The following is a 6,247-nucleotide window of genomic DNA, read 5'->3' as shown; positions in this document are numbered from 1 at the left end:
TCAGCAGCACAGGAGCAGCCCAAGGTGCTTTAATGACCCCTCTGGTGGGTTTGGTGCTGAGTCCATGGACATCAGACCCTGAGGGGAAGCTGAAGAAACTCCTCAAGAAGTCAAAGTCAGATTCAAACTCCAAAGTTCCTTGTACTGTTAATGGGTCCCAGTGAGGGAACCTACTGAGAAACAATATCAGGTATGGTTAGAGAAGAAAATTGGAGGTCAGGAAAAGCCAATTAAAGATAGTTCTGATGCTGAGTAAACCTGAATGTTTCATTAACAAAAAGGCCAAGCCCTGACCCCCAGCCCTGGGAAGTCAGATCCTGTCCCTCCCACGTTGCCCAGGGCCCTTCCTGGACAGTGTGATGTGGGGCTGTGCAAGGCCAAGGACAGGACTACGGTCCCACACCTCCCAGGTTCCTGGCTGGGGACAAGGAGGCCATGAGGCCCCTGTGCTGGAAGGACAAGGTGTCTCCTCACAGGCATCAGAGGTGCAGACAACAGCCATAGCCAAGGGGAGAAGGAGCTCATGTCTGGTAGGGGCTTTCAGCCTCTTTACATCCCTTGATCATCTCCACCACAGCCTGTCCTGTGCTGTGGCATCCCCTGCACCTCTTTCCCTGCAGGCTGGAGACATCCCCCCTGCTGCCCCACCTTGCTCTTGTCTGAGCATCTTCCTTCCTTTGCTGAGATCTCTCCATCCTCCCCAGCTGTTCCGTGAAGCACAAAGCCTTGGGCTGATGCAGACTCCCTCTGCTGACCTGCTCCACCACAGCACTGCCCTTCCAGTCACATTCCTTGCTGCTCATGTTCAGTCTGGACCTCCCCAGCTGCACTTTGGGCCATTATTTCTTTCTCATGCTCTTTCCCACTATGCAGAAAACCTCCACCACCTCTGAAACCACCCTTCAATCATTCTCAGGCTACTCCTGCACTGCTGCAGCCTCCCCAGCGCTGCTGGGCCAAAGCAGCCCAGGTCCCTCAGCATCCCACACCATGTACACAAGGTACTGAACCTGCCTTGGCAGAGCCCTGCACTCTCCAGTTCCTCCCTGCTTCTCCGAACTGGGAAGCCGCACACTGGCACACCCCCGTGTGTGTGGGGTCACACCAGTGCTGAACCGAATGGGATGAGAACTGCAGGTGTCTGGGTCCCCCCGCTCCTCCTCATGCAGCCCCGTGTGCAGCTGCCTTGTTCATGGTGAACGTGCACCACGGGCTGGTGTGGGGACCTTGGAGTGCCCAGGCCCTTCTCCTCAGGGTCACTGATCAGTGTGTCAGGTCCTGCTCTGTCCTTATGGATGGGTTTGTTCTCCTGCCCCTGGATAGAACTGGTCGCTTCCTCTTATCAAACCCGAACCTGAGTGAACACCAGATTTTCTCAAAGTTGGTGCTCTCCCTGGACTTAAGCTCCATTTACTCAGCTATTGATGTTCTCATGCAGATGGTTTAACCTGATTAGGGTGTCTCTCCCAAGCCAACAGGATAAGGAGCTGCAGGGCACTACAAACACCATCTCCTGGAGAAAGTATGGGGTATTGGGGGTCTGGTACTTATAATACCAGAGGTCTGGATTCAAAGGGGTAGTTTTTCTTCATGTGGAAAAGCAGCAGGAATGTGTGGAGCTCTGCCTGGGGACAGACAATGTCAGTTGAAGGTTGAGGAGTCAGCAAGAGAGGGCAGAACAACATGGGCAATGTTGTGGTGACTGGACATCAGCTACAGACTCGCTGGTCAGGAAGAGGAATTAGATGAGGCCTCCTTCAGACAAATGAAAGAAACCTCATGTTTCCAGGGCGGTGTCCTTGTGGCAGACCTGAGATATCTCAATATCTGCAAGGAACCAGCCATCCAGGAGGGGCTGGAGCTCATTGACAACATCTTCCTGACACGGGTGACAGAGAAGTCAGTGGGGTGAGGTGCCCTGTGGGACTTCACACTTACAAACCAGGAAGAGTTGGTCAGGATGGAACAGTCAGGGATCTGAAAGTGAAGCTGAGGCTCCTAGGAGATGATCACAAGGCCAAGAGCAGGATTTCAGGAGAGCAAGCTTTGGCCTGCTGAGGGACCTGCTTGGGTCCTATGGGATATGACCTTGGTGTCTGCAGTGCTTTTCTCTCACATCTCCTCCCTCCTCTCTCCCACCTGCTGTTGTGCAGTGTTTTTTACCCTTTCTCAAATACAATATCCCAGAGGTGCTGCCAGCATCACTGAGTGGCTCAGATTTGGCAAGGAGTGGGTCCATTTGAAGCCAGCTGAAATCAGCTGTCTGATGTCAGTTGAACACCTGTTGTCTTCTCAGAGAGGTGACAACTGTAGCACAACCACACTCACCCCCAGTTCCACGACTTTGCCATGTAAACCCAGTACAGGGTGACAGCGTGTTGGGTTTTGCAAACTACTGGATCATGGAAAAGATCTTCTGTCAGCAACCTGAAGAAGTCACCAGTCAATGAGCAGTTTCCTATGGGGAACTGTAATTGCCCTGACATTCACTGGCCTGGCAAAGTGACAAGTGCCAACAGTCCAGAGGATCTTGTGACAACTTCTTAACATGTCTGCTTGGTGAGCAACAAAGGTGATTCGCACCTGGATCTGGAAGTGGGAAACAAAGAAGAGCTGGGGAGAGATGTGAACATCAGTGTCCACCTTGGCTGTTGCGACCAGGAAACAGTGGGGTCCCAGGCACCAGAGGGGAGGGAGGAAGGCCAGCAGCAGAGCTCAGGCTGGTGGACTCCAGACTTTCACATACCGGGGGACAGCGGCCGATAGAGGTGGGGACATAGAAGTAGGTCTTAAGTGTGAAGGAGCTCAGGAAATCTGATCAACCTTAGAGGACAGCCTGCTCCAAGCACAGGAATGATCTCTCTGAGTTCCCATGAAAAGAAGCATTTATCTCGTGAGGCTGCCCATTTGAACTGTTGGAGCTCCAGAGCAAAAAGGCAGCACACAGGAGGTGGAAGCAGGGGAAGCTGCAAAGGAGGAATTTAGAAACCTTGGCCATGGATGTGGGGATGATGCCAAAGCTGCCCTGGACTTGATACCTGCGGGGAGGCTGAGGGCAGGAAGATGACCTGATATAGTTTCATTTGCAGTTAGAGAGGGCGATTGTGGGCCTGCTGCTGCACTTCTTAAGAGTAGAATCAGACAGGACTGAGGTTCTTCATGGCTTCTTTGCCTCCATCTTCACCACCAAGGTCTCCTGGGACTCTGTTCCTGAAGGCAGGAGTCTGGAGAACACCCAGCAGTGGATGGGGCTCAAGTCAGGGGTGACCTGAGCAAACTCAGACACCATTCCAGAACAGGAGATTGGACACTTGACCAGCTCCCTGAACACAAGTATCGCTGTGCTGTGGCATCTGAGATTCCCAAGAACGTCCACGTATTGGTCCAGAGTTGTGTGATTCCTCTTGAGGTGTCCTGGCCTATCTCCTCACTCACATGGTGATTTAGGCACCCACTTTTCCAATACATTCAGTCTTATCCTGAGACGCTCCACATCAATATGAACAGGAAGCTGTCGATGCCAACTGTTCTGGAAAGAGAGGGAAGGGCGAACAGGGAAGAAAACAGAAGAAATTTGGCTTTATTGCTGTTTCTTGTGGAAATGCTCTCTGCTTGGCTGTTCCTGAAATCTCCCTAATCATCCACACCAGACTCGAAGCCTTTAAGAAAATGATGCACAGAGCCTTGGCTTGTAAGAGGATTTTCAATGTTAATGAGCCCTCTGCTGCCATGATCCTGAACTGCAGATACTGAAACAATGAACAAACCTCTCATGAAGTGAAAGGCAGAAGCAAACCCCAAGTTTCTGTGGTTGTTTAGGACCCCATGGAGGCCATCGCTGACACAGCTGTGAAGGAAACAACCAGTGCAGGTCCCTGTCCCTGGAAGCTGGTGAAGGAAAGACTTGGAGACACTGGTTAGAGGTGGTGAGGGCCATGTGGAGGTGGCTCTGATGCCATGTTAGCCCTTGATGCTTGTTCATCTCCAGAATGGCTGAGACCTGACCCCTGGGACCTGGTAGATTTTTGTCCAATGTTTTTCAAGGCTTTTCCTGTGGTCAGTGTCAGTGTTTTGGGGGTGGGTTTTTTTGTCAAATGCTGTTGCTTTAACTGCAAGGCTCTGGTTTTCTGTGGAGCTGCAAACGCCTGTGAGTTCCTCACAACTCACCCAGCTTCTTTCATACACCTGGCAATGGTCACCAATCACCTCAATGTCCCAGTCCCACACTTGCTCGAATCCTCTATTTGGATCCATACCCATCACTCCAAGAGGTCCATGCATCCACCAGGCTCATGGATGATTCCTGAGGACCATCCAAGTGTGGGCAGTGTAAGAGAGGAGCAGAGCAGGGTCAGCTCATGAGCCATGGCTGAGCACAAACACCCCAGCAGCAGCCATTCCCCATCTACAAGGCACAGCCATGCCCCCAGGATGGAAATGTCACTGCCATACATGATTAACCGAAGAGAGGCCTTTCTTCCTTCCATATTCCCAGGAAAATCTTCCTCCCATTCCTCCTCCACCTGCAGACATCAACTGCTTTCCATTTCTGGGCTCAGACATGGCTGGAAGGGTTCACTGAAGCCATCAGCCATCTCACTGCTTCTCCCTGACATGCCCTGACCCTCTCCCACACCTACACATGGCCAATCACGGCTGCTCAGGGCCTCCCGCTCTTCAGAAGAGGCCTTGAGCATCTTGGTTCTTCATGGTGATAATGATAAACTTCTTTGCTCTCTCCAGAGAGCATTTCCCCTCTCTCTGCCTTGCTCGTCTCCTGTTGCAGGCAGAGCCCTCAGCCCTGCTGCACTGTGCAGAGGAGCTGCTCCTGGGCAGAGCTGTCTCTCTGCAGCGCTGCCGCTTGCCAGGAGCTCCCTCTGTCCCAGGAGCCCAGCCCAGCTCAGCAGCACAGGAGCAGCCCAGGATGTCCCTTTCTCTGTCCCCTCTGGGCTCCCTCGTGGTGTTCCTGGATCTCCAGGGGAGTGGCCCATGAAACAGGCTGAAATAATCAGGGATGTTTCTTCTCTCACCTCTACAGACACAGTTCTGTCCTGCAGTAGTTCTTTCATATTAGAAAATAATTTGGGCATGAGAAGCATCTTTTATTTTCCCATCATTAGACAAGACACCAGGAAGATTACAGCAAAGGATCTAAATTCTCGAAGCTTGGCAGAGGAATATCTTCAGCTGAATGAGTTTAGGGATTTTATTCTGTTTTTGTAGTCCTAGGGCTAGAAAGACATTCAGCAATCTTTTGAATATGTCATTTATTTTTTTTTTTAATACGTCATTTTGCTCTGAAGCAAAGGCTTTGCACACATGGGGTCTTGGACACTTGGTACCAGGTTTCTTGTGGCAGGTCAGAGCTGGGCTGGTGCCACAGCTGGGGTGGTTCAGCCCAGATGTGAGGCAATGGCCTCAGCCAGGGACCTGACTTGGGGAGCTGGAGCTGTCAGTGCTGCAGACAGAGCTGTGACACGGATGGAATGAAATGCCAGGCAGGGTGGCAGAAGTGAGTTCATCTGGTATGCAAGGACAGCAGCCTCCAAGCACAGCAACAGTCCAGGTCAGAACTCAATCCAGACCTGTAAGGCAATTCAAGGGCCCATAATGAGCTGTTACTACTGCAGGAACAGTTAAAGGACAAACAAAGACAGTGTGTGGCCACTGATGAATTTAATAAGGGAAAGAGGTGAGAATCCCTTTGTCCTCTTGTCCTTCATCTTCACCAGCATTGTGTCCCAGGACTCTGTGATTTGACACAGGAATCTGGAGAACAATCAGCTGAGGATGGGGATCAAGTCAGGGGTCACTGGAACTAACACAATCCTTTCCAGTCTATGGGACAGGAGGGGCAGCATCTCAGGAGCTGAGACAGCAGGACGATGTCACAGGGAGGCCACTCTCCACCATCTTGGAAAGCTCATGGAGACTGGGGGGACTCCCTGACCACTGGCAGCTCTCACACAGTGTGTGCACTTTTCAAAATGGCCAATGGGTGAGCAGGGGAACTAAGGGCTGTGCCCCAGAACATGTCCACTGGGACCCCATTTCTGGGTGTCTGGAAGAGAAGGTGACGGGGTTTACCCAGGGCAGGTTGTGTCTGTCCATCCTCTTTGCTTTCTGTGAGGAAAGGACAGGGTTTGGATGTGGGCAGAGCAGTGGTGGTCTGATACTTGGAAGTCGGCAAGGCATTCAGTGTCATCCCCCACAATATTACTGTGTTCAAGGTAGGATATTATGGTCT

This window comes from Patagioenas fasciata, chromosome 6 (assembly GCF_037038585.1).
Source record: "Patagioenas fasciata isolate bPatFas1 chromosome 6, bPatFas1.hap1, whole genome shotgun sequence".
Lineage (NCBI taxonomy): Eukaryota > Metazoa > Chordata > Aves > Columbiformes > Columbidae > Patagioenas > Patagioenas fasciata.
This window is presented reverse-complemented; position numbering follows the sequence as displayed.